A 14,120-nucleotide genomic window follows, 5' to 3' on the forward strand; every position below is an offset into this window, starting at 1 on the left:
GTCTCCATCCTTCGGATGAGACGTAAAACCGAGGTCCTGACTCTCTGTGGTCATTAAAAATCCCAGGGCGTTTCTCGAAAAGAGTAGAGGTGTAACCCTGGCGTCCTGGCCAAATTTCCCCTTGGCCCTTACCAGTCATGGCCTCCTAATAATCCCCACCTATGAACTGGGGATTATTAACTGAACTTCATCACTCTGCTCTCCTCCCCACACTGAGAGCTGCTGTGTGGTGAGCGTACTGGCTGCCGTCGCATCATCCAGGTGGATGCTATATAAGTGTAAGGAATTATTATTAATTATTTACCATTACTTATTATGAACACATAGAGGAATCCTCAGCCGTTCCTTCTCTGGAGTGATGAGATTGCATGAGATTAAATTAATATTCAAAGCCATAATCCATTACAATTATGACCACACACTCAAGCCCTAAAGGAGGAGGGTCAGTTACGTGTGGGTTTCTCACGTCTTGTCAGAACAGCTGCTGCACCTGACACCTGAAAGGAGCTGTTTAATTGGACACTAATGAACTGAAGAAGGTTGCGAAGAGCTGAAATGGAATGAAACCTGCAGGCACAACTATCCTCCACGACCAGGACTGACCGCCCCCGTACTGATGTCTGGTTCAGGTTTCGGAAACTCCTGTTCTTGAGTGCAGAGCTTCTGTAAGCTTTAGCGACACCTTCTCATTAACACCTGCTTACGGCAGTAAGTTCAATGAATTTGTTCAATTAAGTAATTAAGGTCTCAAGTGGAATGAAAACCAGAAACAAACATCGAGGACTTGAGTTGCTTTCTCACATTTAAAGGAGTAGAAGCCCTGTGACCACATGGGTGGAAATCATACTGAACAGAAAGACTACTTGGCACCACATTTTTTCAGTGTGTGCCAGCAGTTACAAACAGTGGGCGTTCTCATTCGAATTCGTGGCCTGTTAATAACGCCTGTGCCACCGTTCTGGAAAGACGAAATGAGGAGGAGACCATAATTACCACTTGTTGTTACGTAGCGTCTTTCAGGACCCTATGCAGACAGCACAATCCGGAAGGGTGTGAACAGACTCGGGGAGGAGACAAGGAACTGGGCTGGTAGACGAACAGGGGGGCGTGACGAAGGAGCTCGGGGGGGCCAGGCGAACAGTCCAAAGGGAATCCAGGGGAAAAACCGGGGCGAAGTCCAAAAAATCCAAAAACCAGGAAATGCAGGAGGAGACGAAATAAAACACAGTTAAAAGCCGGAACGGGATCCGATGCAAGGACAGGGAATAAAAACGATTAACGGGACCAGGTGCTCCAAGTCCCGGACTGGTCGGGACGCTGATAGGAGGCGAATGCCCCCCGAGCTGCGGACGTAGGGCGACTCGGAGGGAGGCGGGCCTCCGGGCTTCCGTGTTCCAGCGCAGAGCCCGGAACAGAGTGAGCGTCCGGCTTTTAAAGGTGGGCTGGAACAGGGAGCAGGTGCAGAAAATCAACTAAAATGTGAAAGAGCCGGAGCGCCCTTAAGGGGGAGGGATTACAATCGTGACACTTGTGTTTCCCCTCTCCCCTGTGCATGCTTCTGCCAGGATACAGATGCCTTGCTCCCTTCTGTAATCACCAGCAGGCCCTCAGAACCCTTCCTCCTTCCGGCACAGACCAAAAAAACGGCCATCAACAGGTTGTGGCCCCTGCTAGCAACCTCTAAAATATCCTGCTGCTGTCGCCGGTGAGGAGGCCGGTTGAACGATGTTGGCAGAGGTGGCCAGGATGGGCAGAGTGAATGTGCTAAGAGAGAATCTCCAGGGAAATCGGCAGCGAGTTGAATTTATAACAGTGCCTTCCACCACCATTTCTAAAGAGCAATTATTAGAAACTGCATTAGGCATTTCAAGGAAGATGTGGTATCTAATTACTTGGCTGATGCATTGGAGCTGGGGGAACAGGTCTGCTCCCACATCTGTCTCGCAGTTCAGCTCTCACAGTAGAGCCCTCTTATAATGATCAGCGGTATAGATTTAATTTCAGGCCACCGTGATGAAAGCAGCAGCTTGCTTCGTAAGCTTATGGCATGTGCAAGCCTCTGTGGTTATTAACTCTGTGGGTTTTTTTTTTTTAAATGAACGTGTCACGTTGAAAGGAGCGCCCCCCAAAAGATGTAATATTCTGCTTGGGAGGTTTTAAACCGCAAGCAAACAAGAAGCGGCATTTTCAAGAGAGGTTTACAGCCCCTGCTGAAAAGAAATCTGAGATTGCAGATATTTTTGTACACATTCAATTGGTAGGAAGTGTCCTAATGGCAACACAGTAAAGAGCATTAAGGTATTCCAGATCTGCAACCTGTAATAAATAAAGATCCTGATACAAAGGACTTTGTGCAAGGTCCTGATACAAATCCTATCCTAAATCAATCATCCAGAGAGGGGTGAGGTGGCAGGGAGACGCAGAGGTTGGCATTGCAGCCTCACAGTGCCTGGGGTTCAATTCCTGGGGTGCTGTCTATGTGGAGTTTGCATGTTTTCCTTGCAGATATGTGGGTTTCCTCTAGGTGCTCCAGTTTCATCCCACAGTCCAAAAATATACTGGTAGGTGTTACAGGACCACCATCCCGCCACCAGGGGGCTCCTAACCCACAGGCACCTACCTCAGCTACTCGGGGAACACTTAAGACTACCTAGACCTCTTTAACCCAGCACTTCCCGACCCCTCCCCAGCCTACTTGAGCCCAGCTCTCTGGCTCATCAGTATTAGGTTTTCACCTGAGAGATCCACTTCCTGCATTCCCTTTTTGGCCTAAGGACATTAGCCCGGTTTTGTGTCCACGGGTTTTTGGATTCTCCCTTGGTTACCTTTGCTCTACCTTGCTTCTGGTTTTTTGATTTGCGGCTTTTTGTCCTTGCCTTTCCTGTTGTTGGCAGTCTTCGAGTTCCCTGGATCCGCACAGGGTCCAGCCCTAACAATGACGTAACAGTTGGTCAGCTGGCTTCTGTGTGAGTGTGTGCCCTGCGGTGGACTGGCGTCTCATCCAGAGCGTATCCTGCCTTGCTCCAGTGGCTTGTTGAGATAGGCTCCGGCTTCCCTGTGATCCCCCGTGAAGCAGTGAGAAAATGGATAGATGGAGGGAAAAAGGGATGGAGTGATCACAGCTATAGCAGAAAAAAAGAAATTTAAGAGATAGGTAATTCTCTCATTCATCATGTGCACTATTGTTCCGTTAAGGGTTGGAGAATTGTTAATTTTTAATGCTTTCATCGGCGAACTTTAATCCAGAATGGGAAAAAAATAAATAAGAAAAGCCTTTTCTTTCCTTCACTTTAGTGCAATTCAATATATTAACCTTTGTAAAAGTATCGAGCTTGAAGTTTCACGCTGTTCTGACTGTGCCTAATTGCTGTGTTCATTTGAACATTTCACTCTGCATAGCTAGACAGACTTCTTAAGCGCTGTCTGCTGCACTGGATGCTAATTAAGGCAATAGCATTTCAGAGCAGCTGCATAGCATTGTAAGTTGATTATTCAACCCCCGTTCAACAACTGAAAATTACTATTGCTGGCCTGCGGAATATTGGCTGCTGCCTCACATGGTGTCATTTTATTTCTTTTAAGAAATGTGCTTTGCTTGTGTCAATGACTTCTTTTTTAATTGGAAGGGACAGTGCCCCTCAAGTTCTAATTGATTGCTTCTGACATCCTTGCTCTACTGACACTATTGAGAAATGGATCTCACCCTGCTCTTCATGTATGACACGCACATTCAAAAACAGCATTCCAGTCTTTATGTAAGTCCTATTTCTGGTTAGAAATATGCAGGAACTACACACCTCTGCCAGCAGGATCAGCTATTATCCAATAAGATACTTTTAGAGGCAGATCATCTGAATTAAATGGTTCACAGGAGTAGATCAATTACATTGCACAGTGCAATGTGTGTTGTGTGCTGCATTTAAGCAAGTAATTATCAATGATTTTTTTTCATAAAAGATATGTAAAACATCAGTCCAGAGAAGAGGAAACAGATACATTCCCAGGTTTAAAGAACATCCTGCACTGACAGGTTAAAAGGACTGAACCTCATTAGTTTCGAACAGGGGAGATTACGAGAGGACCTGATGCAGTATTCAATATGCTCAAAGGCACTGACCCAGCGAATTTCTTCAGAATCAACAGTAAAACATGAGCTAGAGGACGCCAGTAGAAACTATGTGGAAAGGAATTTAAATCCTAGAACAGGAGGGGTATGGGAGTCTGCAACAAGCTAACCATCCTGTTGTTGAAGCCGATACCGTGGTTTCGTTCATGAAACAGCTAGATGATATCCTCGGAAAAATTAACTACTAAATAGCAAAAGGGCTAGCTGGGCCAGGTAGCCGCCTCCTTCCTCATAACATGTCTTATATTCTTATGACTACCCTAATTATAAAAAGTTTTGACAAAGGCCTTTTCTGTTCCTGCTTGATTGTAATCAATGTTGATTGATTGGGTTACAGTCCTGGCTGCACCTGCGCTATTGTCTTGGCCATCATGTAGATTGTCATTATGCATGGTAAAGAAATCCCACATAGAATCACTTCACTATAATTATCTGTTTTTTAACCACTGAGGATTTAGCTAGAATGATACAGGATTATCCGAATAATATGCATCAGTCTGTAACTATGGAAAGTGGGGCAGTGGCTCAGGATCTGTGCCTGTGGCTGGAAGGTTGCCGGTGCGTATACTGTGGCTGGCAGAGGAATCCTACTCAGTTGGGCCCCTGAGCAAGGACCTTCACCCCAACTGCTCTAGGGGTGCTGTATAAATGGCTGACCCTGCGCTCTGACCCCCAGCTTCTCTCCCTGTCTGTGTGTCTCATTGAGACCAAGTTGGGGTACGTGAAAAGACAAACTCCTAACACAAGAAATTGTATATGGCCCATAAAGTGATCTTATCTTATCTCTTAAGCATTGACCTAGAGTTGCTATACCCTATTTTGACGTCCATATGGAATTACCTGCTTTGAATCCAGAAGACAGAAGGGAACAGCAGAGATAAATGAAGAGGGAAAACAAAAAGAGATTAAATTTCAGGTCAAACTGCAGACAATCAGACTTGAGCTCAGCAGATCTTAAAGAGATTTTGCAGATAGGGTTATGAGAATTATTGATTGCGAGTTTGAAAATAGAAATGACTACCACCAGAGTGCCAGCGGAATTCAGAGCATAGCAGAGCTTCTCCGGCTGGCCAAGTGAACCATTGCAGTATCAGTTTTATCTACATCTGCCCTGTGTTAGGGAAACTCTGAAATACATGGTGATATAGAATGCCCTCAGCTCAAATCCAACCAAGACTCCAGGACTGTGATATTAGGGGAGTATAAGAGAGGAGCATGGGTTCCTTATGAATTATATATTTGTTACTACCTTCCAATTCTGATTAAGGACAATATACGACATTTAACATTTCTGACTAGTCAGGTGATGTATTGCACCAATTACTTATGTACCGATTTACATCGGCAGTCTGCAGGCAAGGAAAACAAACATAATCAGGAGCCCATATAAATTGCAAATCCTGTCTTAAATATCACAAATTACACAGCTTTACCTTGTCCTTGCTTCGGTTTACGTTGGCTTCCCAAAATTCCAATCTTACTCATCTTTGCTTTTCTTAGCTTGACCATTCTTTAAACGAGTGCTTTGCTACTGCGGTATGTGGTATCTGTTAGCAGGGTCATGTTGAAGGGGGTGGGCTCTTCTAATGCAGTTTTAACGTGCTTGCATCCTGTGCATTTTAGCTCTGCAGTTCTTTATTTTTAGTGCTCCTTACTGACACATGTGTGTTGCCACATCAGATTGCATGTGAAACATTAGACACACAAATAAAGATGATCGACGTCCCTCAGTAAAAAGTGAACTAGCCAAGCCTCCATAATTGAAGGATATGGGGTACTATAGCTTCCTGGAAGTTACTGTTGCCCTTTTGGTACACTGCATAATTCCTGCTGCCCCATCCTTAGACTTTCAGTTCTGCCATTGACAATCTCTGCAGTGACTACCTTGTTACTGTTCAAAGGCTTTGGAAGACTCTGTCTATGGATGTTAAATGAAATTGACCCAAGAGGCAAGAGGAACTGCTGGATGTCACCAAAAAGATCCTGTGTAGAAAAACACTGACATCAGTAGAAGCACAGACAGATGTCATTTTAATACACACAAGCTTGAATAATGCACACACTAGAAGGGATACTGCAGCGATTGCTACTGTCACTACTACGGCTAATAACAGTAATCAAGCAGTGAAAGTAGCACCGAAAAGGAGGAACATTTTTTTGAAGAGAAACAGGAGCCCCCCATGTTAAACCTGGCCTAACAACTGTTTAGGAATGACGCCCACTAAAAAGGTTCAGGAGAGCGTATACTGTGATTAATGCAGAAAGCCACTGGAAAGCCACGATTCCACTCAGGCTTTTATCCAAATTAAAAGCCACAATTAACTTATGAACATGAAAGTAAATGTATAAATTAATGCTCACTTGGCTAAAAGCTTTGTGTGTGCAACTAATGAACCAAGAGCTCCAGAGGTGATTTTGAGTTTGGTCCTGCTGGTTTAGAACACATTCACCTTGAGGTACAGTGCCATATATACTGTATAAGTGGCAATAATAAGGATAATGTGTAGAGGTTTCCTCTTGCATTTATGTTCAAGTACAATACAATTCTAATAAAGGGATGGCAGTAAAGAAAGGAGAATATTAAAGGATTCAGTTTGCTAATTTTTGGTGCCATTCCTTTCTCTGCTTATTTTTTTATTTAGCAATGCAAATGTGTTCTAAAGGTACCCTGTTATGGGGTCTATATTAAAAACCATCTGAAAAAAGCAATCTTGTGGTTTCAGATGTGTCTGGAGGGTATCCATTATACTAGGAGAAAGGAAAGTAAAAAAAGTAAAAAAAGAGAAGCAACGGACCACATCTGTGGTAAAAATGAGCCCAAATACCAATGAATTTCTTTCCAGAAAGTAGTCTGAAGCACCCTGGGCAGCATGCTATGCAACTGCAGTCAAGGCCTATAAGTAATAAGGATTTGGTGGAGGGAAACTACTGTTAATGAGGGAGCAGGAGAATCAGGGAACTAATGAGAACCTCAGCCGGTCAAAGTAGTTTAAGAAAGATTTCTGTCACAAGCAGAATTTGACTATGGAGCCCTTGTAATGTGAATGTAAGGACTGCAGTTTAGTGAAGAAGAATTTGTCTATTATGATGAATAAGGTGCTAAAGAAGAACATAAGACAATCTACCAATAGGAGAAGGCCATGTGCTTGATTGCTAGTAGTTAATGGATCTGATTTCATTTCTGGAAAGAAGCCTGCTCTACGTATTAGGAGCACATTTCTGTACTGCATGTGGAGAAGCTACAGCTGTGAATCTGATGTCAGAAAACCTGACTGCTGTTAAGGTCCTGTGTTTGACTTCAAGTACTAGCCATGGTTATTTTTCTAAACTCCGAAATAAGTGGTATCCAACTGGGCAGGTCAGCTGAGCCTCCAGAGGCCAGCATGGATCATTTCTTTTATCGCGTTGGGGGCTGTTGCTCGGGTGGAATGATTATACAAGTCAGACGATGGCACTTTGTGCTTTCAGAGGCCAGACCTGCAGTGTCTCTCTTCTCACCACTGGAATCCTCAGAGACTCAGAGATAATAAGACATTTTCAGGTTGGTAAGTACAGAGGGAAATGCATTATGTGGAGGTCAATTGAAATTGGCCTCACTCTGTACGCCTTTTAAAACCGGGTCAAAGGTCACAGAACAGAGGACCCCCAAGACATTCTTTTAAGGATGAAAGTCAAATTCGGTAGCTGGGAGGTTTTAAGGGCAATTACATCCCTTCCAATTTACCTAGACTATTCGTTGGTCAGGTTTGATTTTCTGACTCATTCTGAATAGCTGGATATTAATAATAATATCACTTTATTAACCCTTTACAATTTCTTGCAGTAGGAATTATCTTTTCGCATACCCCAGCTTGCTCCATGAGACACACAGACAGGGAGAGAAGCTGGGGGTCAGAGCGCAGGGTCAGCCATTTATACAGCACCCCTGGAGCAGTTGGGGTTAAGGACCTTGCTCAGGAGCCCAACGGAGTAGGATTCCTTTGCAAGCTGTGGGATTTGAACCAGCAACCTTCCAGCCACAGGCACAGAGCCACTGCTCCACCCCAAATATAATATAATATATGTATAATATTCCCACTGTTATTAGAACATTCACAATGTCAAAATGTCTACCTTTGCTAAAGACAGCAATGCAAATAAGATTTGAAGACACGTAACAAATTAGGGAAGCCCATCAGCTTCACGTAACTCTTTCGATTCCTAGTAGCTCATTGATTGGGGAATCCAATGCAGTCATTTCTTGAAAGAAACCAGGATATCGGCATAATTCGTCCAGAATCAAAAGCCAAAAGAGATTGGAAATCACTAATCTTGATTTACAGCACAGACCTTCCAGTAGACCATAGGTAATTGGTGGAGCATAAATCTGAGATACAAAAGACTTTCAGCAGGCAAACCCAAAATCATTAGCGAAGTGCAGAGAACTGGAAATTTAACTAGAACTCGAATGTTCCAGATTCCCACAAGCCTTGCTGTAAAGATGTACTTCCTGTTCTCAGTGTTGAGCGCACATGCTCACAGTTTTCACTGGTGGGTTCGAGTTTTGCGTTTCACTCTTGTAAAGGAGAACACAAAGAAAGTTATTAACGAGACAGCGAGTATACAAATTATGAAGGGCTCAAGGCACGCTATCACGTTTTACACTTATTATATTCGAAATAATTAATGACAGCATATTATGTAAGTTTACTTGTTTTGCGTGTCTTTTCAGCTCCCTAGTGCTGACTTTAGCATTCCTCCCCCACAGAAAAACGTTCCCAATGGTTGACCCACATTAGTCCTCGGTGCCCGATCTGGATGTTACTTCGCATGCTTCACTGTTTCCTGATTAAATTTCTTCCTGATTGAAAAGGCGCCTGCCAAATTTGATCATTTCACTTGCCGTGTTTTAACTTTTAGACCTGTATTGGTACAACAGCTTCATATTAAATTGGACTCATTTAGAAGGACAGAAAGAAACCTAGTACATTTAGTTTTGATAGCTTTAGGATACTTTAATTAAAATATAAAATAAGAATAATACGAATACAAAGACTGCTAAATGGCTCAGATATATTTTCAAAGGCATAATGCTAAAGATGACTAAATATATTTGATTTCTTGGGCAACTATTGATGATATTTCTCAAGATGGCGAGGCTAATGTTTGATAGCTGAAGAGAGACCGCTGTTCAGCAATCTCCAGTATGATGTATTATGAAATAGGAGCTGTTGTGAATAAAATATCTCAGATGTGAGCAAAGTATAATTATCATTTCTTAATCTTCGAGAACCACACATATGAAAATGCGTTTAATCTAGTAGACATACTTTTCTTTTGTGAACCCAAAAAAGTAGGCTGTCTATCTCCTATAAGGTGTAGGCTTATGCCAATAGCTACACCTAAGATTTGGAGGGCTTCTCCATTGAAATGCAATGGTATCCAGGCACCATGCAGACACAATCTCTTCTAAGCCTGTTTTTATGCTGTCGTGCCTCGATCAGTTCATCACTTGATCCATCAATGAATTTGATTATGAACTGCTTCTATTCTGATGCTGAATTATTAAGGGAAGAAACAAGAAGAGACAACCTCTGAAAAAAGAGGCAAAGCAAGTGGAAAACTTTGTAACACTGTCTGCCAAATGGCCATCGAAAGACAAAACAACAGGGAGAAACAATAGAGGCCACCTGCAATGCTATAGGAGGATGATGACATCTGAAAAAGGACCTTTAAACAACACTGTAAATGTAGTTGATAGATGTTATGATAAAAGGCAGATGACAGTTTCCTACGTATGCTAAACTTGCTGTCATAAATATGACATAAGTTAAGACATTACTACAAATTCAGAAATACTGAATTACTAAGTTGCTACTAAAGGATATTGTTTGTTGCAATAATATTAATGTTACCATACAATTACAATTGTGACAGACAGCATTTCAGTACTTCTGCCTCATGCAATTCAGGAGTATGGGATACTGGGTAAAAAGAGAGAAAAAAGACTGCGAAATTCTTAAATGCTCAGATTATTCAGTCTCTCCTAAAGGAAGGTCAACTCATAATTTCATCAAGAGGACATGCTGATTCAATGTGCTGAATGCAACTGAAAGCATTGTCTCTCTAAACTCAAAAGCTGGTTTGACTTTGTCTTAGGCATGCTTAGTCTTAGAATAATTCTGCTCTTAACCTGCACTGCATTGCAAAAGGCAGCAGGGAAAAGGTAGGTCACCAGGGCACCTACAAGAGGAAACAATGACAAATGATCAGGACAGTCTTGCCACAGTCGTGAAGGACAGTGATACCGAAATGTTAAGTTCCCTGAAGGCAAAGAACAACTGCCAGGTAATGTAATATCATTGCCCACTAGGCAAGGAGAATGAACTTTTTAGAAAAGTCAGACGTTAGAGCAACTGAACCGTATGGTTCGAGAGATTAATCATCGCTGAAATCCACTGCTGTATTTTGCATTTAGGTTTTATGTATGTATTTTCTACATGTATTATAAAATACGAATATTTGTGTGCGTTTTCTGCGCATTCTTTGGTCTTCCATCCAGGTACTGACCAGGCTCACACCTGCTGAGCTTCAGTGGGCTGCCAACTGTGAGCTGCAGGGTGATATGGCTGCTGGCATAAGATAAGTCAGTGTTTGTTTCTCTACCCCGTTAACACATGCCCATAATTTGTGACAGGCTTTAACTTGCTCCTCTACCTTTTGCAATCATTCTGCCGTGCTTGCATCGTGTGTTTACCATGTTTTTACCACACCCCACTGGAGTAAACTTGGAACAGCTGCTCCTTTGTAATACATGCAGCTGTGCACCAGCCCAGGTGGACAGATGGGCCCATTTTCACCCCAGCAAATGCCAAATGTTGTACTGGCATAGCACATCAAATTACACTGCATTGTTCCGATCCTGCAGACTGTAGTCTGCTTTCTATACTGAAAGGTCACAGCTCCTTAAATAAAGTGTCACCGGCTTATCAGTGCCCTAAGAATGACGCAACCAAGCCCGTCTGTTGAACTCAACGAGGTGCCCTCTCTTATGTCACCCCTGACAGGGGATTCTGCTTGCAGCTCATCTGGGGGAGTCCCAGTGAAGACAGTTTCTGCTGAATGCTTAGCACTGTCAAAGTCCATAAAATCCAGAGGCTGCCTGTGTCGGGTTTGGTTTTTCAAGCCTCTACCGCAGATAACTTTAATTTTATCAGAGGTATTAATCGCTGGTGCCGTCTTGCTTATTTTCTGTTCTCATCCACCTATTAAACTCTTGCAGGCGGTTGTGAACCTTGCTTCCTGTCATTAGTCTTTAACGCCTGCCATCATGTGCATGAAGTGGTTTTCTCCGAGAGGAGAAGGCTGTGTACAGTCCATTATGTGGATGTAAGAGAACAAAGAAATGGGAACTCTTGTATTTAAAAGTATAGGACGAGCTCATGCCAAATGGAAAACAATTTGGCCTTTTTTTACCTTTTATTAGATGTAGGACAATGGATTTTACAGCATGAAATACTGGGTGTCTAAGCTTGGTGCTTTAGTCCAACCAAGAGATAAACAGAGTAAATCCTTTAATAACATAAATACAAGGCTCTAGGTAAGGCTGTAAGAAGAAAGGTTTTCAGTATTCCACAAAAAATGTCTTTCCTCAGCAAAAATTCAGTTCCAAGAAATCCAAGAACGTGCACTGATGTAAATGAAGTAAAGGTACCAGCTAAATGATCTAAATAATTCTAATCTTTTCTGGTGTATAACTTTTGCTCCCTGGTCTCCCAGGTATTCTACAATCACATCTGGTGAAGGAAATGTCTGTAGAGGTCACCCACTGTGGCTAATGTGTAAGGAAGAGTAAGGAACAATATTCTTCTGATCACCTCCTGCCTCCTTATTTCTTTCAAAGCAAAAGTGCCAAGGAGTCAAGAAAGATGGACAAGGGACACCTGTTGCAGTTCAATTTGCCTTCATCCCCCCAGTGGGGGTGCTCTGTGGCTAAGGATCTGCGCCTGTGGCTGGAAGGTTACTGGTTCGTATCCCGCGGCTGGCAGAGGGGTTGTACTCCGTTGGGCCCCTGAGCAAGGCCCTTAACCCCAGCTGCTCCAGGGGCGCCGTATAAATGGCTGACTCTGTGCTCTGACCCCAGGCTTCTCTCCCTGTCTGTGTGTCTCATGGAGAACAAGCTGGAGTCTGTGAAAAGACAAATTCCTAATACAAGAAATTGTATATGGCCAATAAAGTGATCTTATCTTAGCTGAGGAGAGTGTGACACAGTACCTTTCTCTTTTTTGCTCTTTTGCTTGAAAGCAAGTGGGCCCCAAGGAGACACTGAAAATAAGTTGAGTTGTGAATGAACTCAAACAATCTGCTTTCCCTTGCGCTGGAATGGTGGCTGTGTGGACAGACCCCAGTGGGAAAGCAGAGCCATTAACCGTCTACCAGCTTCTCACAGAAGTCTTTCTGTCCCTGCTTTGTGTTACCCTCACTTCAGAGACCTGGGAAGTGATCTGACCCAGAAGCACTCAGGGGAATGGAGCTGCACTCTGAAGTCAATGAGTATAAGAGGCTTTGAAATGCGTATGTTTGGGTTTTTATTATTTTAAATTCACACATCCGAAGAGCATACATACCCTAAATGATACAAGTGCTGTGCCTCTTAAAATAAATGAAAAGCATTACTGTACAGAGAACATCACAGTAGACTCCATTCCTTATGGAGGTGACTTCACAGTTATTTAAAAAGTAACAGTGTATTTTTTAACAGTGTATTTGGCATGGTGCACATGCAAGTATTGAACACTTACTGAACACGTTGTAACATGTAATATGTTTGAAGCAGGGCTGTTTGTGTTTTCGGTTTACGCAATTGTGTTGGCGTTTTTGGCGGTGGGGTTTGTTCAGTTTGGCGGTTCCACACCAGATTGCACATCGTTCATTTTCAGGTTGGCCTTCTAAGCAATGGCATCCATGATTAGATCACATTCTGTTTGCATGAATTAATCAAGAGCTCAGAAGGAAAATCAGCTGGGGTTCCCAAGAAGTGCTGTAAGGGATTTGAGTGACCTGGGAGACGTGTGCAATTTACTTCATAACCAGAGCAACTGAGTAACAGAGAACATGGTGGATTTAAAGCAGACTGATTCGGCATGGCTCAGAGATACACATTCAAGGGCTGTCAGTGCAGTTTTGGAATAATCTGTCTATGCGCACTAAGAGGGCGGAAGAGCTGTCAGAAAGAATTTGTTGAAGCCAGTGACCCCCTTCAGAAGAAGAAGAAGTCTCCTAAAGAAGGGAGCATTTATGTTCTGCAATATATGTGGTGGGGAAAATAAAGCACCCCAGACTTGACAGTTGCTGTAAATCAGTTTTGAGTGTATATCCCTCTTTATTTTATCCTTGTCAATGTAGTTTGGATTCACCAGTTGGCTGTCACAGACATGCCCGGTCTCCCTGTGGCTTTTAAAAGCTTTAATTCACAGCATATTCAAATAAAGGGCTTTTATTTAAGACACTGTCCTCAACGGCAGCCACTATTTCATACAGCATATCAGTGCTGGATTTGAGTAACGGAGACAACAACTGACTCGTTATCTTTCCATCTCTGTCCTGCTCTCAGCCAGTGCTCTTAGTAAAAAATAATATCCTGCTGCCAGTAGCTTTTACGCTTTATCTGATCAAACAGTGTTGGAGCCAACTTGAGCATATTAACTTCTATAGTGCTATTACATTGAACGACAACCACACAATCTTTGGCAGATCAATTTTGTTGATCATCATTTGTTTTAAAAAGGACACACGCTCCCGATTTCAAAATGCAATCACTTTACAAAGTGCTGCGAGTACGCCGATGTCCAGAAAAAGGCTTAAGGGGCATTGGTTGTGCCTCCATACGGAAGAGAAATTCGAACTAAGAGTTACCCACGATTGTGGGGAAAAAATCAAGTCTTGTGGTGGAACATGTAATTACAGAAAAAAGCTTTGCTCATGCACAGGATGTTCTTGTTTTGCAAATTAGCCT

This window comes from Lepisosteus platostomus, chromosome 28, assembly GCF_059453375.1.
Source record: "Lepisosteus platostomus isolate fLepPlt1 chromosome 28, fLepPlt1.hap1, whole genome shotgun sequence".
Lineage (NCBI taxonomy): Eukaryota > Metazoa > Chordata > Actinopteri > Semionotiformes > Lepisosteidae > Lepisosteus > Lepisosteus platostomus.